Here is a 25921-nt window from a genome sequence, read left to right as displayed (position 1 = left end):
ACAAAATTCTAGCCAATCGAATCCAACAATACATCAAAAACATCATTCATCCGGACCAAGTGGGATTTATCCATGGTAGGCAGGGATAGTTCAACATCCGCAAATCAATCAATGTGTTACATCACATTAACAAACTACTGAACAAAAACCATATGATTATCTCAATAGATGAAGAGAAAGCATTTGATAAAATATAATACCCTTTTATGATGAAAACTCTAAGCAAATTGGGTATAGAAGGAACATTCCTTAACACAATGAAGGCAATTTCTAACAAACCCACAGCCAGAATTCTACTGAATGGGGAAAAGTTGGAAGCATTCCCACTGACATCCAGATCCAGACAAGGATGCCCACTCTCACTATTGCTATTCAGTATAGTCCTCAAAGTTTTAACCAGAGGCATTAGGCAAGAAAAGAAATTAAAGGGATACAAATGGGGAAAGATTAAGTCAAACTATCCCTATTTGCAGATGACATGATTCTATATATAGGGAAACCAAAAGACTCCATGAAGAGACTATTGGAACTCATAAAAGAGATTGGTAGGCTGGTGCCGTGGCTCACTTGGCTAATCCTCTGCCTGCAGCGCCGGCACCCTGGGTTCTAGTCCCAGCTGGAGCACCGGATTCTGTCCCTGTTGCTGCTCTTCCAGTCCAGCTCTCTGCTGTGGCCTGGGAAGGCAGTGGAGGATGGCCCAGGTGCTTGGGTCCTGCACCCGCATGGGAGACCAGGAGGAAGCACCTGGCTCCTGGCTTAGGATTGGCGCAGTGCGCCAGCTGTGTCAGCCATTTTGGGGGTGAATCAACAGAAAAGGAAGACCTTTCTCTCTGTCTCTCTCTCTAACTCTGCCTGTCAAAAAAAAAAGAGAGAGATTGGTAAAGTAACAGGATATAAAATCAATTCACAAAAACCAACATCCTTTGTTACACAGACAATGCCATGGCTGAGAAAGAAGTTCTAAGATCAATCCCAAACATAATAGGTTCAAAAAAAATTAAATACCTTGGAATAAATTTAACCAAGGATGTCAAAGATCTCTACGATGAGAATAACAAAACATTAAAGAAAGAAATACAGAAGATGCCAAAAAATGGGGAAATCTTCCATGTTCATGGATTGGAAGAATTAATATCATCAAAATGTCTATTCTTCCAAAAGCAATTTACAGATTCATGCAATACCAATCACAATACCAAAGACATTCTTCTCATATCTGAAAAAAATGATGCTAAAATTCAAATGGAGGCACAGGAGACCTTAAATAGCTAAAGCAATCTTATATACAACAAAAACAGAGCCAGATGCATCACAATACCAGATTTCAAGACATACTACAGGGCAGTTATAGTCAAAACAGCCTGGTACTGGTATAAAAACAGATGGATAGACCAATGGCACAGAATAGAAATGCCAGAAATCAATCTAACCCTCTACAACCAACTTATATTTGACCAAAGAGCTAAAACCAATCTCTGTAGCATGGACAGTCTATTCAACAAATGGTGCTGGGAGAATTGGATTTACAGATGCAGAAGTATGAAGCAGGACCCCTGCTTTATACTTTATATAAAATGAGAGAAATTATTTGCAAACTATGCAACTGACAAAGGATTAATAATGAGAATATATAAAGAGATCAAGAAAGAAACTCCACAATAACAAAACAAACAACCCAGTTAAGAAATGGGGAAAGACTTAAACAGACATTTTTCAAAAGAGTAAATCCAAATGGCCAATAGACACTTGAAAAAACACTCAGGATAACTTGCAATCAGGGAAATGCAAATCACAACCACAATGAAGTTCCACCCCAGCCCTGTTACAATGGCTTTCACACAGAAATCATCAAACAACAAATTCTGGAGAGGTTGTTGGGGAAAAGGTAGCCTAATCCTCTGTTGGTGGGAATGTAAACTGGTAAAACCACTATGGAAGACAGTATGGAGATACCTCAGAAACCTGAATATAGACCTACTATATGACCCAGCCATCCCATTCCTTGTAATATACACAAGGAAATTGAAATCAGTAAATAAAAGAGCTATCTGCACCCCCATGTTTATTACAGCTCAATTCACAATAGCTAAGACATGGAATCAACCTAAATGCCCATCAACCAAAGACTGGATAAAGAAATTATGGGCTATGTACTCTATGGAATAATACACAGAAAAAAATCTGGTCATTTACAACAAAATGGATGAATCTGGAAAATATCATACTTAATGAAATAAGTCAGTCCCAAAGTAACAAATACATGTTCTCCCTGATCTATGACAACTAACAGAGCACCCAAAATGAAATCTGTAGAAGTGAAATTAACACTTTGAGAAAGGATGAATTGAGCAGCCCTTGTCTTGACTGTCAAGGATCAGTTTTGCGCTTTTTTGGCTTTCTTCACTATATTTATTGAACTCTTTACTTAATATAGTGTTAATATGTGTACAAAGTCAAATGAGGTTAAATCTCATTAAAAAGAGTAGGAACAAGAGAGGGAGGAGGAAGTCTGTAACTGTAATGCTGTCTAGTTCTGGATACATTCCTGCAGACTTACTTCTAAGGGTACAGTTTATTTTTTAAAAAAGATTTACTTATTTATTTGAAATTCAGAGTTACACAAAGAGAAGGAGAGGAAGAGAGACAGAGAGAGAGAGAGGTCTTCCATCTGCTGGTTCACTCCCTAATTGGCCACAATGCCTGGAGCTGTGCTGATCTAAAGCCAGAAGCCAGGAGCTTCTTCTGGGTATTCCATGTGGGTGCAGGGGCTCTAGCACTTGGGCCATCTTTTACTGCTTTCCCAAGCCATAGCAGGGAGCTGGATCAAAAGTGGAGTAGCTAGGACTAGAACCGGCACCCATATGGGATGCTGGCACTGCAAGTGGCGGCTTTATCCACTACGCCATAGTGCCAGCCCAAATGGTACAGTTTAAAAACTTGCCATGGGATCTTAAATCCCATTAAGCTGGGTGGTAAAGATGCCATCTTAAGTGTTAAAGCAATTATACAGATAGGATTAAATGTTAAAGTGATCATATAAATAGGATCAAGTGTCTGGTAATAATAATAGATAGAATTAAAAAGGAGAGAATGTTCCAACATGTGAAGCAGTCCACACAGCAGACTCAGAATAACAATCACTTTAAGTAGCACTCTGAGCTCAGAATCAGTCCTAAGGCATCCTGGTCTGGCTAAAAAGCCCATGAAAAATTTCAGGCATGGAAAGCCAAGAGACTGTAGCAAAAAATATACTACATGAAGGATCTCTGTGAGAGACCCCAGTGGAAAGAAGTGGCCATCAAAGAAGGATGTACTTTTTCTCTGAAAGGAGGAAAGAACTTCCACTATGTTTATGACCTTGTCTAAATATTGACGGAGTTTGTGGATTCAAAAGGCTTCCACAGCCTAGGCAGCTCATGACAAGTCTCAGGTGATCACTGAAGTCATACATAAGAGTATTAATTGTTAAATTAATAACAGGAGTCACTGTGCACTAACTTCCCATGCAGGACCTCTGTCCTCATGAGAGTTAATTGCAAAACTTGTTCTCAAACAGGTTTGTGTGTGTGTGTACATTTGTGCAAACTGTTGAAATCTTTACTAAGTGTAGAGTTGGTCTTCTGTGTATAAAGTTAGTTGAAAATGAATCTTAATGGAGAATGGGGCTGGGAAGGGGAAAGAGAGGAGGAGGAGAGATGGGAGTGTGGGTGGGAGGGCAGATATGGTGGGAAGAATCACGATATTCCAAAGTTGTACTTATAAAGTTTGCATTCATCAAATAAAAGGTTTCTTGGGGGAGAGGGGAGATTTCATCACACTTCTCTGAAGAGCACACAACTTAAACTTAGCAAATGTCATTTCTGGAATGTTCCATTTATTATTTTAAGAACAAGGTTGACTGAATAACTGAAACTACCAAAGGTGAAAACACACGGAGGGGGTGTCCTTTACTTGTAAACTGAGGAAAGTCCTCAGGACCTCCTGCTCTACAATTCTGCCCCCATGGAAGTCTGGGGGTGCTCAGACGCTTACTCTGGACAACCTACAGAATTCTCTGACCTCCCTGATACCAACAAGCAGTTTATTTTATGCAGGGAGCTAAGTCTAGATATTCAAGATCGATACAGTGATAACATCCTCACCCTCAAAGAGCTGCTGTTCTAATGGCATGCAGTTAATATGATGCAAGGAAACTGAGTAAGCACAGTCCACAAAGTTCTCTGGGCACATGGGGCAGGGGAAAGTAAACAGGGGCATTTGGGTGGGGGGTAGTATTTTTGCTTTTTGTTTTATTAGAAAGAAGAAAATCACCCCAAACTGCTGGTTCCCTCCCCAAATGCCTGTAACATCCAAGGTTGGAAGCTGGCGCCGCGGCTCAATAGGCTAATCCTCCACCTAGCGGCGCCGGCACACCAGGTTCTAGTCCCTGTCAGGGCGCCAGATTCTGTCCCGGTTGCCCCTCTTCCAGGCCAGCTCTCTGCTGTGGCCCAGGAAGGCAGTGGAGGATGGCCCAAGTACTTGGGTCCTGCACCCCATGGGAGACCAGGAGAAGCACCTGGCTCCTGCCTTCAGATCAGCGTGGTGCGCTGGCCACAGCGCGCCGGCTGTGGCGGCCATTGGAGGGTGAACCAACGGCAAAGGAAGACCTTTCTCTCTCTCTCTCTCTCACTGTCTACTCTGCCTGTAAAAAATAATAATAAAAATAAAAATATATAAAAAAAAATCCAAGGTTGGGAGGGGGCTACAGTCAGGAGCCAGAAACTCAATCCAGGTGACCACGTGCGTGGCAGGAACCCAAGTACCTGAGCCATCACCTTCTGTCTTCCAGGTTTTGCATTAACAGGAAGCTGGAGTCAGGAGTCAGAGCTCGGAAACACACCAAGGAACTCCAGGGTGGCATGTGGGCGCCTTAGCTGCAGGTTAAACACCTGCTCCCAGCAAGGCACCTGAAACCCAGGAGCCAGTGTGTGCTAAAGTTCAGGAAGCTGCAATGCTGGGGTGGCCAGGGAACAGAACAAGCCAGAACCAGCCTCTGCCTCTGCCCTGGCGATTCAGCCCAGGCCATCACAAGGGAATCTAGTGGGCTGCTTAGTGCTCCCCACAGCTAATCTGTGCTCTGCTTCTCTCCTTCTGGGCTCTTCTTTGTCCCTCTCGTTCTAGGGCCACACAAAAGGCAGCCTTGCCCTGGGTGAAGGCCCGAAGTTCCAAGTCCTTAAATATTTACCCCCCCCCCCCCACAACTCCCAGTACTGTGTTGTTGATGCCTAACAGGCAGGAGTGGAGCTTTCGGCCACTGAGCCAGGGCGACTCACTTCCACCGCTCCCTGTTCAGATATTTGTCTCTTGCCCCACTCTTCACGTGGCCAGCACTTCAGTAAAACTCCTTGCTCTCTCCTCCAGGGATTCCATCGGAAGACGCCAGCCAGGTGTAAAAGAATGTGTGCTGGTTAGATCACATTTTGCGCAGCAGTCCTGGGGTGGGTAACTCACTATTTCATCCCATCTCCCTTGGGAATCAGGGAGCAAGACTTCTGAAGGCAAGTGGGCCAACAGCACAGCATTCAGAATCTTCACTCGTACACTCAGCCAATGCTCATAGCAAGACAGAAAGTTAACTCGGTATCAAACTAGTATCAGCCAACCGCAACAGGCTGCAGTCACCACGCTATTGGATACAGCAGCCTTTCCCAATAGTGTCAGGCCAAATAACAGACACCCTATGCACAAGAAAGAGTTCTGTAATCAATGAACTTGAGAAAATCCTGGGTTCAAAAGGATCTCACTATTACAGGAACTTCTCGGAGCCATTCATTTGCTAATTGACCTGCCAATCTTTTGAGAAAGTAATCACAAACTTATTAGACCCTTTTTTCCCCAAAGGATGACCAAGTCACCCTGATGAACCGTTAACGATACGTGCTTCCTAAGGCAGGAGTTTGGCCTCTAAGATGCCAGCTAAGACTCCACCTCCTACACCCGAGTCCCTGAAATCTCAATTTCAGATCCTGGGGGTCAGCAGCCATGGCTCCGTTAGTTGGGTCCCCGCCACCCGCGTGGGAGACTTGGTTTGAGTTCCTCACTCTCGGCTTCAGAGTGGTCCAGGCAACTGCGGGCATTTGGAGAGTGAACAGTGGACGGGATATTTCTCTGCCTGCCTATCTTTGCCACTCAAATTATATATTATTGTATTATTATACCCAAATCCCACTCCCAGAACCGACTCGGAAGCCTGTATTGTTAAGGGCATCCCTGGTAGTTGATCTGCAGATGTCCGGCACAGTGAGAAACACTGCCGTGGGAAGATTCCCAAAGCAGGCTGGCAGAACCCCCTGTGGGACATACAGACGCTGATGCAGAGAATGAACTCCAAGTCAGGCTAAAGGAAGGACTGATTGTTCCTGCTCCACAAAACCGTGCTTCTTCTTGTTTTTCTTTATTTTAAAGATTTATTTTATTTATTTGAAAGAGTTACACAGAGAGAGAGCCCGGCGCCGTGGCTCATTTGGCTAATCCTCTGCCTCTGGCACTGGCACCCCAGGTTCTAGTCCCAGTCAGGGCGCTGGATTCTGTCCCGGTTGCCCCTCTTCCAGGCCAGCACTCTGCTGTGGCCAGGGAGTGCAGTGGAGGATGGCCCAAGTGCTTGGGCCCTGCACCCGCATGGGAGACCAGGAGAAAGCGCTTGGCTCCTGGCTTCGGATCAGCGCAGCACCAGCCATAGCGGCAATTTGGGGGGGTGAACCAATGGAAGGAAGACCTGTCTCTCCCTCTCTCTCTCTCTCTCTCTCTCTCACTGTCTGTAACTCTACCTGTCAAATAAATAAATAAATAATCTTTAAAAAAAAAAAAAGAGTTACACAGAGAGAAAAGGAGAGACCAAGAGGAAGATAGAGGTCTTCCATCTGCTGGTTCACTTACCAATTGGCCGCAATGGCCAGAGCTGCGCCAATCTGAAGGCAGGAGCCAGGAACTTCCTGCGTGTCTTTCCACACCAGTACAGGAGCCCAAGGACTTGGGCCATCTTCAACTACTTTCTCAGGCCATAGCAGAGAGCTGAGTTGGAAGTGGAGCTGCTGGGACTCGAACTGGTGCCCATATGGGGTGTTGGCACTGCAGGTGGCAGCTTTACCCACTACACCACAGTGCCAGACCCAAAACTCACGCTTCTGACTCATGTCATTTTGAGTCTATTGGCTGTGATGTTCTATGATCCGGGCGGGCTCTTTGGTGGAAAGGAGCAAACTGGAAATAGAATTAACAGGAAGCACCAGGCACTGACAAGGAACATCGACAGAGAATTCACACACAGCTCCTAATTTGAGTGTCAAGACTTTCTTTCTCTTTATTTTAAATATGATTATCAAAATCAATGCCAACTCTTCAACATCTTTTTAAGCCAGAACAAGAAAGGCACACTGTATTTGTTTTTTTTTTTAAGATGTATTTATTCATTTGAAAGTTAGAGTTACACAGAGAGAGGAGAGGCAGGGAGAGAGAGAAGTCTTCCATCTGATGGTTCACTCCCCGACATGGCCACAACAGCCGGAGCAGTGCCTATCTGAAGCCAGGAGCTTCCTCCAAGTCTCCCACATGGGTGCAGGGGCCCCAGGACTTGGGCCATCTTCTACTGCTTCCCCAGGTCACAGCAGAGAGCTGGACTGGAAGAGGAGCAGCTGTGACTAGAATCAGAGTCCATATGGGATGCTGGGGCTTCAGGCCAGGGCGTTAGCTTGCTGCGCCACAGGGCTGGCCCCATACACTATATTTGAAGGGTGGTAAATTTAAACCACTTGGCAAATTACCAGGTTTGCTCTGGAGCTTTTTGTAAATGGTAACTACTTTTTTAAGATTTATTTAAAAGACAGAATTACAGAGAGAGGTAGAGTCAGACAGAGGGGTCTCCCATCTGCTGGTTCACTCCCCAAATGGCCACATGGCTGGAGCTAAGCCAATTCAAGTTTAGTAGCCAGGAGCTTCTTCCAGCAGGGGCCCAAGGACTTGGGCCATCATCCACTGCTTTCCCAGGTGCATTAGCAAGAAGCTGGATCAAAGTGGAGCAGCTGGGGCTTGAACCTATGCCTATATAGGATGCCTGTGCTGCAGGCTGGGGTTTCAACCTGCTGCACCACAGCACCAGCCCCAAGAATGGTGATTACTAGCCACAAATACCACCAAGCTGCTGATGATCAGGAAGCAAACCACAAACACACTGATGGGATATGACTCTTCTCAAATCAACAGGATGAGAATAAGTCATGGCCACAGTTGGCTAGGAACAGACTGTTAAATGCACACTTGGGCCAGCACAGTGGCTTAGTGGGTAAAGCTGCAACCTACAGCGCTGACATTCTTAGGCCCCTGCACCCTCATGGGAAACTGCGAAGAAGCCCCCGGCTCCTAGCTTTGGATCAGCTCAGTTCCAGCTGCTGTGGCTACTTGGGGAGTAAACCAATGGATGGAAGATCTTTCTTACCCTCTCCCTCTTTCTCTCTCTCTCTCTCTCTCTCTGTAACTCCACCTTTCAAATAAATGAATAAAGCTTCCAAAAAAAAAAAAATGCACAGTTGAGCAGGGTCAGAACAGAGTGTTCTTAGCATCACAGTGGGACCCACCCTGGCTCACTCACCAGTGAGCACACATTCCCTCGGCTGGACGCAGTAGGTAGCACTTGGCTCAGAAGAAATCAGGGTGTCAAAGACAGGAGTACATTGTTCCTAAGGTGCTGAGTGACTGTGTTCTAACCCAGTTTCTGGGGACACCACTGTGAGAGAATACAGGTCACACTCATTATGCAAGGATAACCAAAAGTTGGATTTTAAAAATTCTTTTAAAGCAAATCAGCTGGGGCCAGCATTGTGGCACAGTGGTTAAAGCTGCCACCTGAGATGCTGGCCTTCTATATGGATGTGAATTTGAGTCCTGGCTGTTCCACTTCTGAACAAGCTCCCTGCTAATGGGCCTGGGAAAGCAGCAGAAGATAGCCCAAGTCCTTGGGCCACTGCACCCATGTGGGAGACCCGGATGGAGTTCCAGCCTCCGGACTTTAACTTGGCCCAGTCCTGGCTGTTGCAGCCATTTGGGGAGTGAGTCAGTGGATGGGAGATATTTTCTCTCTCTCTCCTTTTCTCTGTAACTCTGTTTGTCAAATAAGTAAACGAATCTGTTTTTTCTTTTTTAAAGCAAAATAACAAAATGGACACAATATTTTGTTTTAGAAGCAGAAAGCTCGGGGTTGACACTGTGGCATAGCATGTAAAACCACTGCCTGCAGTGCCAGCATCCCATATGGGCTTTGGTTCAAGTCCCAGCTGCTGTACTTCCAATCCAGTTCTCTGCTATGGCCTGGGAAAGTAGCAGAAGATGATTCAAGTTCTTTGGCCCCTGCACCTGCACGGGAGACTCAGAAGAAGCTCCTAGACCCTGGCTTCAGATAGGCCCAGCTTGGGTCGTTGTGTCTGTTTGGGGAGTGAACCAGCAAATGGAAGACTTCTCTCTCTCTCTCTCCCTCTCTGCCCCTGCCTCTCTGTAACTCTGCCATTCAAATAAATAAATCTTTAAAAAAAAAAAAAAAAAAGGAAAAGAAAAGAGAAGAAAGGGCTTGGGAACCAACGATGTTTCTAAAGAGCAGTGGAAAGGCAGTCTATGAGACGGGCTGGGAGTCCATCTACCAGTGGACAAGGGGCAGGCTTTGTGCAAGCAAAGGGAAGTTGGATGTAGAACTGCAGAGAAGACAACCCGGGCTGACCAAACAGGAGCCCACTGACAATCAATCCTGGAGGGGCTGGTTGACTGCCGGCTGGACACAAGGCAAACAGAGCAGCTCCTGAAAACTGTCAACCTCTCCTTAAAATAATTCAGCATGCTTTGTTATCTAGGATTAACTACAATGAAGAGAAAAAGGATAGCACCAAGTTCCTCCCCTCTGTGCCTTAAGCAGCTTCAGTTTTAGCAGTTCAGAGGCAACTGCCCAACAACGCATCTCTCACCTGCATTCTAATTCTGACAGGCAATTAGCAAACTGCACTTGCCAAAGTGACAGGGGTCCTTTGAAAACAGTCACCTGAAAAGTTCTCTCATCTCAGCAGGCGTGACTTCCTCAGTTTCCCTAATTGGTGACGCCTCGAAGTGGTAATTAATGTTAGTCTGCTCCACTAAGTGCTCTTAGAAAACAATGCTCCTTTCAGACTTGGGAGTGCGAAAAGAATGTAAAGTTGCATTTTCATTTAAACCTCCAGCTACAGGCTTCTATCAAGGCGCCACACAGACTTCCTGGGAAGCAAGAGCTGGGAAAAGACTGGCATTTACTGCCCACAACAGTGATGCAAATGTAAACGAAGCCGCAATGACACACCCTGTTCACACACGCATGCTCGCGTGTGCTCCCAGCTCCTTATCTACACCATGCACACTGGAGTGCCTCCTTTCACGCTTCTTAGCTCCCCTGCAGTGTCTGCCCAGATTCCCTTAATACCTGCATAGCCGTGCCCTTGGCCAGCTTTCCACAGAGAGGAAAACAAGAGGAGTTCAGCACTGGAATCACTTGGCGTGATCTAACGGGAGGCTTAGATGAGAAAACGGCCCAGTGGCCAAGTCTCAGGCTGAGCGATGGCAACATGGTCCTGGATGCCCCTTGGGGACATTGCCATAAGTCCCAGTCACAAAGGAGGCTAGCAGGAAGATGTTGATAGATAACATAGCCGGGGGACAGGATCTGGCCCAGCCAGGATTTCCCCTGATGCTCCACGGCAGAGCACTGCCCGGCAAGGACAAGCAGCCTCCTAACATTTAAACCAAATCAGATGCTGCAACCTCACACTGTAAAACAGAACTTCACCTCCAAACCCGTGGTGTCCGTTAGGTGTTCACCTAAAAACTTGTAACAATTAAGTCATCTAAAGTTGTGGGGAGCAATCCGGACTAGACTAAGTTACTCGAATTAGGACTTATTCTATGCATCTGCTCTCCCACAATATGGCGCTGGGAGAGAAGTAAACAGCTTCCGCACAGCTGCCTCCAGTTCAACTAATAAACTGTAGGACTTGCTCCTGATTGGAGGAGAGCAGCGTACTCGGCGTGTGGGCAGCCGAGTTGGGATTGGCGGAGGAGGACTATAAAGGAGGAGAGAGACGGCATGCACCAGGAACATCTATGGGGAACATCTAGCTGAAGGAACACCTGTGCAGCCCCCCAGAGAGAACCGGCCGGCGGTGTGCCGCTCCCCTGCGGAAGTGGGGAATGTGGCCAGGGGGAACTGCCCTTCCACGGAGGTGGAAGGGATAGTAGCCAACCCGGGAAGAACCAGCAGCAAACCCGGGGAGGGCCGAGCAGACGAAAGAACAGCGCAGGGTCCTGTGTCGTTCCTCCACGAAGAGGGGGAGTGACATAAAGTGAACTTTATAGGATGGGTGTTCCATGCAGTAATTAAGACACTGTTGGCCGGCGCCGCGGCTCACTAGGCTAATCCTCCACCTTGCGGCGCCGGCACACCAGGTTCTAGTCCCGGTCGGGGCGCCAGATTCTGTCCCGGTTGCCCTTCTTCCAGGCCAGCTCTCTGCTGTGGCTAGGGAGTGCAGTGGAGGATGGCCCAAGTGCTTGGGCCCTGCACCCCATGGGAGACCAGGAGAAGTACCTGGCTCCTGTCATCGGATCAGCGCAGTGTGCAGGCTGCGGCGGCCATTGGAGGGTGAACCAACGGCAAAGGAAGACCTTTCTCTCTGTCTTTCTCTCTCTCTCTCACTGTCCACTCTGCCTTTCAAAAAAAAAAATTTTTTTTTAATTAAAAAAACAAAACAAAACAAAAAACACTGTTGGGATGCCCACATGCTGTGTTAGAGGGCCTGAGTTCAATACCTTGTTCTCATACACCGGATTCTGGCTTCCTGCTAACGTGCCTCAGAGGCAACAGATGATGGCTGTAGTACTTGGGTCCTTGCCTCCCAAGTGGGGGACCCGGATAAAGTTCCTGAGTCCTAGCTTTGGCGTGGCTCAGTCCTGGCTATTGCAAGCATTTGGGGAATGAACCAGCAGACAAAAGCCCTCTGTTGATCTGCCTTTCAATAAAAAATTGAAAATAAATAAATAAAAATTATAGTGAACTGTTGTAATTCAACTAGATGTACCTGATTCCTGAGGAGCAGGGGAGAATGACAGAACCCCTGAAACATTCTTGTTTCAGTAGAAGTCGTGGCTACAGAACAGAAGCAGATGGGACAATGCCAGCTGCCACCACCTGAGACTGGGGCTCTGCAGTCTGCACACCAGTGCAGTGGGGCCTTGGACCTGCAGTCAATGCATTCACAATTTCATGTCACTGTGGTCTGACTGCAAGAACTGTCACCTGAATAGAAACAGTTGGAATGAAACCCCGGTATTCGTCTTTCCTCTATCCCTACACCCTTCTCTCACAGTCAGAATGGGGAACAACGGATTCTATGGCACAAAGTCAGAACGGGGAAAAATGTATTCCATGGCACAGTTAGGACAGCGAATAACCAATTCTATGAAATGCTACCAATAACTGATAAATAATCAATCAACTGATTTCATTATTTTAATTTGCAATTTACAGTTAAATAAAAGGGCTTCTTCCAAGACGTTAAAAAAAAAAAAAAGTCTAACATTAGAAAAGCCTTACCTAAATGAGCCTGACTTAAAACACAAAAGCACTAAAGTAAGTCAAAGACGCATCTACCCTTTTCCCTCACGACACAGCAATGACTGGGGACAAGAGATGTAATGATACGAAAAATGGTATAGAAAACAAAGTATTCAGTCAGTCAGTCTGTTGTCCCTGGGTTTGGGCTTGGCCTACTCACCTGCCTGCTCATCTGGCCAGTGGGTTCACACAGGATTTTCTTAGGTGAGGTGGAGCAAACAGAATGCCGATGCTGTGAACAGAAATCCTGTGCTCAGAAAGTCTGAATGTGAGCACTGATTCTGTGTGTGGCCAAGTCACAGCCTCCACGCCTTGTCAGTATTGCAGAGTTAACAATTCACACGCTATGGTGAGAACAAGGTCAGGTTTTACATGTGAAAGTGCTCTGTGAAATACAAAGTCTTGGTGAGAACTGTTAAATGAGGGTCCCATTCAGGGGAGCCAATGGGTCATAAAGCCTCAGGCCTCACATCCTGCAGCCCAGTCCTGTGGCACCCAGAACTTTCCAGGGAAGTGGGTGTCCACCATCCATTGGCAGGGCAGGAACCCGGCCAGCCACACTGAGCAAGAATCAGGGACAGCTCTCAGATCTGTCTCATAAGCAAACACAGACTTGGAACTCGCCATTTCATCCAGTTTAAAAGCACTTCACATCTCTCCACTCATCTATACCTGACAACCACCGTGTAAGGCAGGTATTACCCTGATCACCCCGATTGTAAAGGACAGACAACTGAGGCACAGAAGAGAAGGAAGAAAACTCAAAGAGATGCAAGGTCACTTGGTTCAGCAGCATGAGAAATCAAACCCAGGCTCTGAGGCTCAGGAGTCCTGGTCCTCTTCACCTCTGTCCCTACCCCATCATGGGACTGAAAAGAACTACAGGGCTGCACGCCCAAGAAATGTGGAGTGGACCTCAGAGGCTTGGGGTGCTGGGCGGAGAGTCCTGGGGAACCAAGTGGTGTTTAGGGCCGTGGCTGTCAGCAGCTGGGAGCTGTGGAGGGGGCAGATCAAGTACAGAATGAAAGATGGTGTCAAGGTCCACTGTATCCCCCAGCAGATGCAGCCAGCACACCAGGTGCATGGGCGAAGGCAAGAGAAGTCCCCTGAGGGCCAGCACCCTAGAATAGTGGGTAAAGCCGCCGCCTGCAGTGCCAGCAGCCCATATGGTGCCAGTTCAAGTCCCAGCTTCTCCACTTCCGACCCAGCTCTCTGCTATGGCCTAGGAAAGCAGTAGAAGATGGCCCAAGTCCCTGGACTTCTGCACTCACGTGGGTGTCCTGGAAACAGCTCCTGGCTCCTGGCTCTGGATTAGCATAGCTCCAGCCATTGTGGCCAATTGGGAAGTGAGCCAGTGGATGGAAGACTTCTCTCTATCTCTGCCTCTGCCTCTCTCTCTCTGTAACTCTGTATTTCAAATAAATAAATCTTTAAAAAAAAGGAGGCATCTCGGGAAGGACGTTCCACCTGTGGTAGTGGGCAAGACACTAATGAGAGCAAGGCACATCAGCAGCACCGACTGCCCCCTGTTTAAAGCAGCATGGAGCCTGGAGTGGAGATCAATTCACAGGCTCAGCTCTGCCCCACCCTCAACTCCCAATGTTCTCCCCACCAGGAGCCCTCTTGCCAGATTGTCATTCCCGACACAGCTCATAGCTTCCAGGCCCTGGTACTATACTCCTCATAAGTTATCGGCCCTCTGCCAGGAAAACTGCTCTCTGGGACAGGAACTTTGCCTCCTTCACTGCCTTGTCCTCAGAGCCTAGGACTGCAGCTACTGCACAGCAGGTGCCCAGCAGGTACCTGCATGTTCCCATCAGTGCCACGTGTGCATGTTCAAGGCAGGAGAGCTACTCAGGAGCTCAGCGGTCAATGTAGTGGCTCCAAAATGCATTTTTTGTTTCATCAGTGGAATTCTTCCTTTAAAGATGACGATACAAGCAGCAAATGTCCTAATGGTTCTGCTTGAACCATGGACGTGAGAACTGTTTAGAGCCGGCTTATCTATACCACTGCTTCATTTCTCACGCAAGGAAACGGAAGCCCAGAGAGGTTACATGATTTGCCAAACACTGCTGTACTCCAAAGTCAGTTTCCATCAATTTCAGGCTAAACACCACCCTTGCAGGTTGTCTGTTCTGAACCAGGCGGGGCGAAGGCCCCAGTTTCAGAGCGAGACCCTTGTTCAGATTTTGGGTGACGATCACGCTGCCTGCAGACTCCAAGGGCTGTGGAATCTCTCGAGCATCTCACAGCCAGTCTCTGGGTTAGGACTTCCGCGTCTCAGTTTTCTGTTCTTTTTTTTTTCTTTTCTTTTTTTCTTTTTCTTTCTTTCTTTCTTTCTTTTTATTTATTTATTTATTTTTTTGACAGGCAGAGTGGACAGTGAGAGAGAGAGACAGAGAGAAAGGTCTTCCTTTTGCCGTTGGTTCATCCTCCAATGGCCGCCATGGCCAGCGCACTGCAGCCGGCGCACCGCGCTGATCCGATGGCAGGAGCCAGGAGCCAGGTGCTTCTCCTGGTCTCCCATGGGGTGCAGGGCCCAAGCACTTGGGCCATCCTCCACTGCACTCCCTGGCCACAGCAGAGAGCTGGCCTGGAAGAGGGGCAACCGGGACAGAATCCGGCGCCCCGACCGGGACTAGAACCTGGTGTGCCGGCGCCGCAAGGTGGAGGATTAGCCTAGTGAGCCGCAGCGCCGGCAGTTTTCTGTTCTATTAACCACAACTGGGCAGGCACAGCAGAACACAGGACCTGAGTCTCTGCTACCTTCTTCCTGTTTGCCCGCAAGCCCCCATCTCTGCTTGGCGATACTCCCCTCTGCCCCGGCCTCCCTGCCTGCAGAGAAGTTGGGCCACACAGGTTCCGCATGTGTCGGAATGCCCTGCAGCCACACACCACACATCCTCACCTGATCCCTCCTGTGTGCTCTGGGTTAAATCGCTCTCACACACCCCACCCAGGCTCTTGTTACAACAAGATTCCCTGTCAAGTCTTGGTCATGCCAAGCCTTCCTCATGGGTGGGTCTTCCTCCTCCTCCTCCTCCAGGTCCTGCCGGCACTGTTTCTCTTTGCTCCACGCCCCAGCCCCTGCAGATGGCAGGGAAGTGGGGTCACATGGGTGCCAAGTGAGAGGCCAGGATGGAAAATTCTCCTCTGTGGGAAGCTCAGCCACTTGGCAAAGTGTGGGATGTGGAGAGATGAACGCAAGGAGGAAAATCCACAGACTTTGCTCATCTGTATCACAGATTTGCTCATCTCAGATCAGGAAGACAGCAACGGAAGACGGTTCCTGAAATCCACCTCATTCACATGGAACACCACATGGAACAGCCCAGTGGAGTGACAGAGACACGCGTAGTCCAGGCCTGTGTGTGAGATGCTGGGGTTCTGGATCCCACATCAAGTCATCCAAGGGCAACTGGGGGGAGGACACCATTTTGTGTGCACACCTCTGTCTGACATAAGACGTGCATGGAAGATGGACTCCAGGAAAGATTGTTAAGTTCTGTCTTGGCTTATCGAAAATACTTGAAACAATGAGCTAACAGTCCACTCCAAATACTCTCCCAGACTTCTAAATATGCTACCCCAAGTGACCTGAAATCCGACATGAAGGTCCAAGGGCAGAAGTAGCTCCAGGATATATGCCCCAAGCAGTCCGTCGGGCACAGTGAAGTGTCCCACCGCGCACTCAGCTGTGGCAGAAGTCTGCCCTAGGAGACAGACAAATCTCACCCTCCCCTCCCAAGGCTCACAGCAGAAACCTGTTCTCCGGTACCGAAAATACAGCAGTACTCGTGTCTGAACAGTAACCAGACTGAAGAAGTCACGCGGCAACTGTGGCACGAGGACAGCGACCCCCAGGGCCTCCCACTTCCACCCAGGACTCGTATCCTGCAGCCCCGCGTCTCGCCTGCCTGCCGGGGGCCGTCCTCTGTGCCCCAGGGCCTCCCACTTCCACCCAGGACTCGTATCCTGCAGCCCCGCGTCTCGCCTGCCTGCCGGGGGCTGTCCTCTGTGCCCCCAGGGCCTCCCACTTCCACCCAGGACTCGTATCCTGCAGCCCCGCGTCTCGCCTGCCTGCCGGGGACTGTCCTCTGTGCCCCAGGGCCTCCCACTTCCACCCAGGACTCGTATCCTGCAGCCCCGCGTCTCGCCTGCCTGCCGGGGGCTGTTCTCTGTGCCCCAGGGCCTCCCACGTCCACCCAGGACTCGTATCCTGCAGCCCCGCGTCTCGCCTGCCTGCTGGGGGCTGTTCTCTGTGCCCCAGGGCCTCCCACTTCCACCCAGGACTCGTATCCTGCAGCCCCGCGTCTCGCCTGCCTGCCGGGGGCCGTCCTCTGTGCCCCAGGGCCTCCCACTTCCACCCAGGACTCGTATCCTGCAGCCCCGCGTCTCGCCTGCCTGCCGGGGACTGTTCTCTGTGCCCCAGGGCCTCCCACTTCCACCCAGGACTCGTATCCTGCAGCCCCGCGTCTCGCCTGCCTGCCGGGGGCCGTCCTCTGTGCCCCAGGGCCTCCCACTTCCACCCAGGACTCGTATCCTGCAGCCCCGCGTCTCGCCTGCCTGCTGGGGGCTGTTCTCTGTGCCCCAGGGCCTCCCACTTCCACCCAGGACTCGTATCCTGCAGCCCCGCGTCTCGCCTGCCTGCCGGGGGCCGTCCTCTGTGCCCCAGGGCCTCCCACTTCCACCCAGGACTCGTATCCTGCAGCCCCGCGTCTCGCCTGCCTGCCGGGGGCCGTCCTCTGTGCCCCAGGGCCTCCCACTTCCACCCAGGACTCGTATCCTGCAGCCCCGCGTCGCGCCTGCCTGCCGGGGGCTGTCCTCTTTGCCGGCCCCCTCGTCCCCCTCGTCCCACACACCCCACAGACTCGGCCCTCGAGGACCGGCAGCGACCCCTGCTCCCGGCCTGAGGAGCCCGGCCGCGTGTTTCCCGGACCCCTGAGGGCACAGATGGCACTCCCACCGCCCCACAGGCAAGGCCGGTGTCCTCGCCCAGAGAGGAGGCTCCCTCCAAGGGGCACCCTCGAGCCCCGAGCCAGGCTCGGAGGGGCCCAGAAGGGCAGTCTGCAAGGACGGACCCGGGACTCCGACCTGGAAATGGCGGGCGCGGCACCAAGGCCAGGCCGTCGAGAGTGACGGACGAGGCTTCGCGGGCAGAGCGTGGGATCCGAGCAGAGAGGCCGGGAGCCTTCCCTCCGACCACGCAGGGGAAGCGCCTCACGAGGAGCGCCAACTAGGCAGTTTGTCAAAGGCTGGGAGAGTTGGAACTCTCGTAGTCCTGCAAAATGATGGCTCTTTGTCGACTGCATACGCCCGCCTTCCCAAGATGCACCTCTCCAGCATGTGGAACCGGACCCCACCCACTCTATTTGCATATCCTGTTTGGGCACCGCCCCCTTCCTATAAAAGAGGTGGTGGGCGGGAGCGCCGTTTCCCGCGTAGACCGTGCGTGCCTTGCGCTGCTCCCGCGCACCGTTCGCGGGCCCACCCCGCTGCTGTGTGCTCTTCCACCCTGGGTGTCGATCCAAGCCCCTGCCGAAGCATAGGTGCCGTTGGGGTTTTCTTTCTCTCGCGTTTACGGGCAGTTCTAAGAGCCACTGAGGCGCACACTGGTGCAGGACCTGCTCACCGATCCCTCACGCCCGATAAGCTGGTCCTGTGTCTCCTCAGTGTCTCTCCGCGGCAGGCTGGAACCTGGGTCAGCAACTGGTGACTCCGTCACTCGCGCTCGCGGTAGTCACCTCCGGAACGCTGAGAGAGAAGCCACGTGACTGGGGCGCCCGCAGCCCTGGACCCTCCCCGGGGGCCACCGGGAGCCCCCGTCACCAGCGGAGTGGGCCCCGCGCGTGCGGGGAATGCCTGCGTGTCCGTCTCCGCCGCCGCGGCACCTCAGCTCCTGACGTGAACGCCACCCGAGCAAGCCGGCGGTGTCTGTGCCGCACCCAGCCACGCGAGGATTTGGGGGAGCGCTGAGGCCCACGTGCCGACGCCGGACAGCACGTCCTGTGGGACAAGCAGAGTTCCGCCGGGAACGCGCCCTCAGCTGGGCCAGTCTGTGCGAAGGGAGAGCCTGGCCTGGGGCGGTGTGCCTGGGCCCCCGCGCACCCCACGGCGCACCCCACGGCCGGCTTCCCGCCGGACCAGGGCGGCTCAGCCTGCACGCAGGGGCGGCAGCGGCCTCTCCCCTCCCTGCTGGAACCTTCTGCCGTAGGGGAGTATCCTTGGAGAGAAGAATGCCCCCGGAAGACGGCAGGCAGCGGGGAGGGGGCCACGGCCACCTTGTAAATGACTGATGATGCCGCCACCTTCACAGTGACCTCTGTGTGTGAGCTCGCCCGTCAGCCCGGTGGCGGAAAGAGGACTTTGTGAACACCTTGGGAGGGAACGGGAGGAGCGTTTGTCCCCACAGGCTGGGCCAGCCCAGGGCCTGATTGGACACCTGTGCTGCCTCGCTTCCATCACGGCATCTTTCTGGGGAGCGTGTGCGATGCTGACTTCTGAATGGTCTCTTCAGTTGCAAAAGTCCCGCCTTCCTCCCATCAGCTGTCAGTCCTGCATTAAGCCATCTTGGGTTTGTTCGCTTTTGGTATCTATTGGTCTTAGTCCCTGAACCACGTACTGCGTATGCAACCTGGACTCAGACACAGATAGACCTTGTTCATCAGCAGCTGTCAGTGGCTGAAGAAAAAACAGTGACAGAAACCAGGAGCCCTGGCTACAGGCAGGGCCCTGGTGCCTGAGCTGCCAACCTGTGGAACAGCGTGAGGCACAGTTTTCCACCCGGTGTCCACCAGTCACAAACAGTCACAGTGTTCGAAAGGATGATGTTTGTCACGCACGGACATGCCAGACTTCAGGATAAAACATCACCCAACATATAAGGGTCATCAAAAATCCATGGAAAATGCACACGATCTTTTGATTCCATTTTTCCATGAACTGTTTGACGTATCATATTAGAAAAAAAATCAAATTGTGGGGAAAATAAATAAATAAATTACAGTCTTAGAAACAAGAGCCAGGCCGCAGTAGTACCAAACAATGCAGCAAAATCCCTTCACAAGAAATGCACAATACAGAAAGAGGAAGCTTCAACAAGGAAACGCGTGTCTAAAAGTGGAAATGCCAGGACTTGGGTGGAGTTGAGTGTGGGCAGACGTGTACTTCTAAAACATCAACAGCTCCTGCCATTCCTTGACTAAAAAAAAAAGAATTCCCCCTTGGCTTCCTGTTGGTCACTTAACAAAGTCTAAGTCCTCACACTAAGTTTGTTCACCGAAAGAGCCCACAGGATGCCATACATCACTTAGGGTCGTGGGCGACCAGGGCCACAATCACCGCCTCAGAAGTTCAGTCCAGACAAGAGCAGACACAGGTAAGTGCCATCCGACAGCCCCAGAGCCCTAATCACATCGCATGCACCATGCCCAGGAAGGACACACTCCCAGAGGAAGGGAAATAAGAGAGGACCCAAGAGGGACTCGTTTTCAGTGGAGAGTTCCAGGTTGGGGACGGGGTGGGGCGGGGGGGGGGGGGGTCCTTAAAGAGACAGAGGAAGAAAAGGCAACAAGAAATGACTCTGTATGTTACTGTCCATGACATCAGCCCACAGCCTAGCCCGGAGAGCTGTGAGTACTCACAGTCTGCCCTGGGCAAGTACAGTTCCAGGCCTGAAGAAAAGCGAGTTTTCCTAAGCACGCAGCTGTATTGAGTCCTTTGCCGTTTTGGAGACGATTTCTCCAAAGCGTTGGCTACCAGAGCAGAAGACTACATGTAGCACTGGCAATCACAAGCGTTATGGACCCGTGCAGTTTGAGTTTTTACCAGTTTATTTATGAATGTATTCAGTTCTTGATTGCTTTTTTTTTTTTTTTTTTTTTTTTTTTTTTTTTGACAGGCAGAGTGGACAGTGAGAGAGAGAGACAGAGAGAAAGGTCTTCCTTTTTGCCGTTGGTTCACCCTCCAATGGCCGCCGCGGCCGGCGCGCTGCGGCCGGCGCACCGCGCTGATCCGATGGCAGGAGCCAGGAGCCAGGTGCTTTTCCTGGTCTCCCATGGGGTGCAGGGCCCAAGCACCTGGGCCATCCTCCACTGCACTCCCTGGCCACAGCAGAGGGCTGGCCTGGAAGAGGGGCAACCGGGACAGAATCCGGCGCCCCGACCGGGACTAGAACCCGGTGTGCCGGCGCCGCTAGGCGGAGGATTAGCCTAGTGAGCCGCGGCGCCGGCCTTGATTGCTTTTTTAAAATCTAAGAACCAAAGGTGCTTTTAGTAAAAAGTGAAAGGAAGAGTGGGCAATGATCCAGGTAATTTGATATGTGTAGATAATCTTCGTGATGTAAACAAAAAGAGATACTGTGGCAATAATCTGGTGATTTAGGGGATAGACATAACTGAATGATAAGATTTATTTATGCAACAAAACTCTTCTCGCTGCCAGACCTGGTGCTCAATCGTTGGAACGGCAGAGCTCTCCCTTGCACAGCACACTGTAGTGGGAAAACAAGACGTAGGGATGTAAGTCTACAGAGTAACCAGGCTGGGACAAGGGCCAGTGTTGTGGGAGGTGGCCACTCCTCCGCAGGGCAGAGATCTGAGGTGAGATGGAAACAAAAGCTTCCTTCCAGGGCTCCATTTCCACTTAGGTTTGTACTTTTGTGAAATTAATAATTACAATTTAATGGGGAAAAGAATGAATTTTGGAGCTGGCCACATGGAATCTGGAGCTGGCCACCTTGGGTAAATGACTTTCCACTTCTGGGCCTGTGCTTCCAGATTTGGCTGTATTAATGCCCACCCAGATGAGCCGCGGATGGAATCCAATGGAGAAAATGTAATCATAGGTCAGACCCGTGTTTCTGTCTTCAGACATTTTTACTGCCAGGCACCCCTAGGATGAGGTAATATTGTTACCCCGCTGTGCAAATGAGGAAACCAAGCACCAGTTACTTAAGCCATGCCCTGAGTGCACTGGCAGGAAGCTGGTCAGGAGCCAGGTCAGGGAATGGAACACGGGCACTGTGATATAGGATGTGCACACCTTAACCTCTAGGCCAAATGCCACGTGCTTCTTAAACACTGCTGTTGCTAACACTCCCCCCCCCCCTTTATTAACAACTAGCAGAAGATCAGTCTCTCTCTTTCACTCGGGACAAATCCATCTTTAGGAAACAGAGATCCTTTTACAAATTCACCCTAAGGAAAGATGAGCCACAAGCAGTTAGCTGAAAAATGCATTCCACTGTGGAAGGAAGTATATTACAAAGTTTGTCTTAGGTGATGTACTGTGTCATACAGTGGGTGTTGCAGAATATGAAATGATGTGGGAAAATGCTCATCACACACTAAATGAAAACTACATTTCACTTGTGTAGTGTGATCAGTTTTTGTAATGTGTGTGTGTGTGTTTACATACATATCTCCAGAAAATGAGACAGAAAAATAGATTTGCTTGGTACTTTTCTATATTTTTCAAGCTCCTAGTATGAATTTGTGTTCTTGTGGTATGAGAGAAGTTATAGAAATGGAAGTTATCAAAATACTTCTCCTTTAAGAATGGCTTATTTGTCTCTGTTTATTCATACAGCATTTTTTCCCTCATGGAATAATAGTTCTATTCACCAAAATAAAGCATTCCAACCATAGGCTGCATTCTCGGAAGTTTAATGGCTGGGGCTGGGCAAACACAGCCTGCACCAGGCGGTTGCCCTCTCTGCCTGTCTGGCCGACATAGGGCGCCGCCTCCCCAGTTCAGTGCTGCCCTACAAAAGGCCTTACCCGGTCTCAGAGCAACAAAGGGGCAGACAGAATGCATATTGCTCTGTTGGCAAGGAGGGGTATCTGGTTCCTTAGTACCTAAAACAAAGCACTGGCCCTCAGCATGGTGGGGAGGAGGGGTGGACAAAAGACAAGTTAATTCCAGGGCTGTCCTCCCAGGCAGGGCAAGGAAACCGGAGCCCAGTTTGCCTGAATTTAACTGGAAATCTCATCAGCATTTTGCTGGGGCTGTAACCGCCAACGCAACTCTTCTGGTTGGGGAGCTCTATCCCACACTAACCTGCAAAATACATTAGCAGAGGACCTCTGCTTTACAGAAAGTTCACCTCGGGGTTTTTAATCGAGAAACGCTTGCGAGCTGCTGTTTTTCTGTTTACAGGTCGTGAGCTATTTGGCTGAAGGATAGGTTAAGGTCAGGTAGGCTGCAGACCAGGCCACCAGGAGCTTCAGATCATTTGAGCATGGAAGCAGTAGAGACTTCTGCCCTCTCATTCGGCCCAGAGCTTGAGAAGGAACTGCTCGGAGCAAGGAAAGATGGGTAGGTGCACAAGAAAGACTTTCTGGAGAACTTCTGCCCTGGCTTCAGAGAGCTCAGGGGGAGGTGGCAGGGAGGGGCTCCTACAGGCCACAGCGGGGACTGTCGCTCAGGCTGGGCCAGGCTGTGACTCCCCGACCCCTGTCAGTGTTGGCCTCTGGGAAGCACTGGGACAGAAACACCTCCCTAAAAGCTAGACTACATGGAAGACGTGTCACCAAAGTGCCTTGACCTCTGCTGCAATCAACAGGCCTTGACTTTTGTAGAAATCTGCTTGTGCCTCTGTTTACCATAGGGCCCCACACCCTGAGACACACCCAGTTGAACTCCACAGACTCTACTCCAGCAACTTCCTCCACATATGACAGGCCAGGGTCTCAGCCAAATGTCTCCCTGAAGAGCAGGCTGGTGTCAGCTTTAACTATTCAACCATGGCCTTCCTGTTTCCCTTCATGAACGGTTTCATTTTTCTGGCAGTGTTGATGTGGTGTCGGTTCTGCCTCGCAGGCAATGACTTAAGCCTGGTTGCATGATGAGCATTGATCTGGGCTTTGACTGTCCCTCATGGTGTTTGCTCTTCTGCTAGGCTAGGACTCTGAGCCAGCAAGGCCGGCTTCCTGACCTCTGACAGCTTCCCTGTGGACCCAGACTGCTGGCTACCTGTGTAGAGGAATAGGAGAGTCCTCCACTGACCACGTGGTACTGCTTTACCTCCCCGGTGACCCTGTGCGCCAGTTAGCTCCTAGAACAGCTGCGCCCTTCATCCCACACATGGTCACTTACAAATACAGAGCACCACACAGAACTGTCCTAAGACTTCCCCGTCCAGCCAGGCAGGACTTCATTTGAAGGCTGATCTGTCTTACAAGACAAATGAGGTTGTAGGCTGATTCAAAATCAAATACGACTCAGGAATCCTGGGAGCAGGAGCAGGCATTTAGCCTCACGGTTGATGCCTGTGTCCCACATTGGAGTGCTTGGGTTCCACACCCATTTCCAACTCCCGACTCCACCTTCCTGTTAATACAGACCCTGGCAGGCAGTGGTAATGGTTCAAGTGATGGGGTTTCTGCCACCCACATGGAAGACCTGGATTGGGTTCCCAGCCCCTGACTGTGGCCTGGCCTGGCCCCCACTGTTGCAGCCATTGGGGGAGTGAACCAGCAGATGGTATCTCTCTCCTCTTCTCTCTCTTTTTGTCTCGGATATACTGATAAAGATTCCTACAGAGTAAACAGGGATACAGGTAACATCTTTTCTCAAAATACTTCAGGCCAGCTTGTTCTGCACCTTTGTAATGGGGCAGGATTGAGGGAATTCAACTAAGTATGGCTACAAATTCATAAACAGGCGAAGAGCTCAGGAACAAGATCCCCTTCATCAAGCGTGGACAGGAGGCGTGCTGCTGCCCTTGGTTCCTTGTTCATCATTCACTCCACAGCCTTTGTGTAGGCATCTTTTTGATAAATTTCTTAAGAGCCTAGGATTCTCCTCCTTTAAGAAAATTAATGTTTTTTTAAGCCTTTCTTTTGTGATAAACCTTGATCCTTGAGGGCTTTGTAGCTTGTCATCCCGCCCCCTTTTCTTGGCAGCTGCAGCAGACAGTGCCTGGGGAGCAAGACTGGGTGGCGAGGAGGGCGGGAGGCCCCTCCTGCATGCACGTTCCCTTCTGGATTCTGAAACATACACTGGCGTTATCTATCTAAAAGCTAAGAAAATGGAAGTAAGACTCTCAGGACACGATGGCCACCTGGAAGATGCTCTTTATTCTGCCATTATTCCTTCCCCCATTGTTTTGGTGAGAATGACTAGGTTGTTCGGCTTGGCTTGGCTTACTTTTATAATTTCCTCATTTGACAAAATTGAAAGTTAGCAATCCTGTACCATCCGTCTCTACTCGTCACAACTTGACTTTCGTCTTTTCATCTAAGTTTAATATAGGTGCCTTTTGTTATCAATTGTCTCATATTCTGTTTGGATTTAGGCTTGATATAAATACAAGAGTACTTCAAAAAGTTTCTGGGAAATGGAGTTAAAAGATAAGTTTATATTGGTGCAAAAAATTTTTAGAAATTTAAATATTTTATAAGACTAATATGCCATGAATTTTTTAAAAAATATTTATTTATTAGAAAGGTATAGTGAGAGTGAGAGAGAGAGAGAAAGAGATCTTCTAAATGTTGGTTCACTCCCCAAATGACCACCAGCTAGGTCTGGGCAAGGCAGAAGCCAGGAACCGAGAACTCCATCCTAGTCTCCCATGTTGGTAAAAGGGGCCCAAGAAGTTGGACTGTCCTCCATTGCCTTCCAGGTAAATTAGCAAGGAGCTGGATCAGAAGCAGAGCATCCAAGACTCAGTACGGAGCACAGACTCAGTATATCCCATATCAATGGCATATCGGCATTGCAAGTAGCAGCTTAACCCGCTGCACCATAAAGCTGGCCCCTTCCATGAACTGTTTGAAGACCCTTCAGATGCATGAGTTTCAACATTTTTTTTTTTTGCACCCAAATAAACTTATTTTTAATTACAGTCTTCCATGAACTTTTTGAAGGATACTTGTACATGCATGCACAAACTCACCACACACATATGCGAGGTCACACATCAATTCTGTCGCTGAAATATCCTTCAAATGTCTCTGTTCCTGGGGCAGGCATTTGGCCTAGTGGTTATGCCACCAGTTAAGACACCCATATCCCATTTCCAAGTACCTGGTTCAAGTCTGGGCTCTGCTCCTAGGTCTAGGTTCTTGCTAATGAACACCATGGGATTTATTCCTAATAGCTCAGCTAATCGGGTTGTTGCCTCCCACATAGAAAAGACCTGGATTGAATTCCTAACCCCCAGCATTAGCCTAGCCCAGTCCAGGCCTGGCAGTTGCAGGCATCTGGGGAGTGGACCACTAAATGCCCCCCCATCTCTCAGGTAACAAATAAATAAAAATTATA

At 49.9% G+C, this 25921-nt stretch overlaps 2 long non-coding RNA genes across 2 annotated transcripts in view; one reads left to right on the top strand and one right to left on the bottom strand.

Moving 5' to 3' along the window:
* LOC149124779 (uncharacterized) overlaps positions 1-18228 on the bottom strand; it is a 42193-nt gene extending 23965 nt beyond the window's left edge. Inside the window, exon 1 of the long non-coding RNA XR_016213177.1 lies at positions 17750-18228. This is a non-coding gene — a long non-coding RNA (uncharacterized LOC149124779). The remainder of the gene's footprint in view (positions 1-17749) is intronic.
* Positions 18229-19901: 1673 nt separating this feature from the next.
* LOC138843910 (uncharacterized) lies at positions 19902-23230 on the top strand. The gene is made up of 2 exons (XR_011379085.2): positions 19902-20033; positions 22814-23230. It is a non-coding gene; the product is annotated as an uncharacterized LOC138843910 (long non-coding RNA).
* The last annotated feature ends 2691 nt before the right edge of the window (positions 23231-25921 follow it).

The sequence above is a fragment of the Oryctolagus cuniculus genome, chromosome 9, assembly GCF_051225735.1.
Source record: "Oryctolagus cuniculus isolate XC-2025 breed Fujian yellow rabbit chromosome 9, ASM5122573v1, whole genome shotgun sequence".
Lineage (NCBI taxonomy): Eukaryota > Metazoa > Chordata > Mammalia > Lagomorpha > Leporidae > Oryctolagus > Oryctolagus cuniculus.
This window is presented reverse-complemented; position numbering and strand designations above follow the sequence as displayed.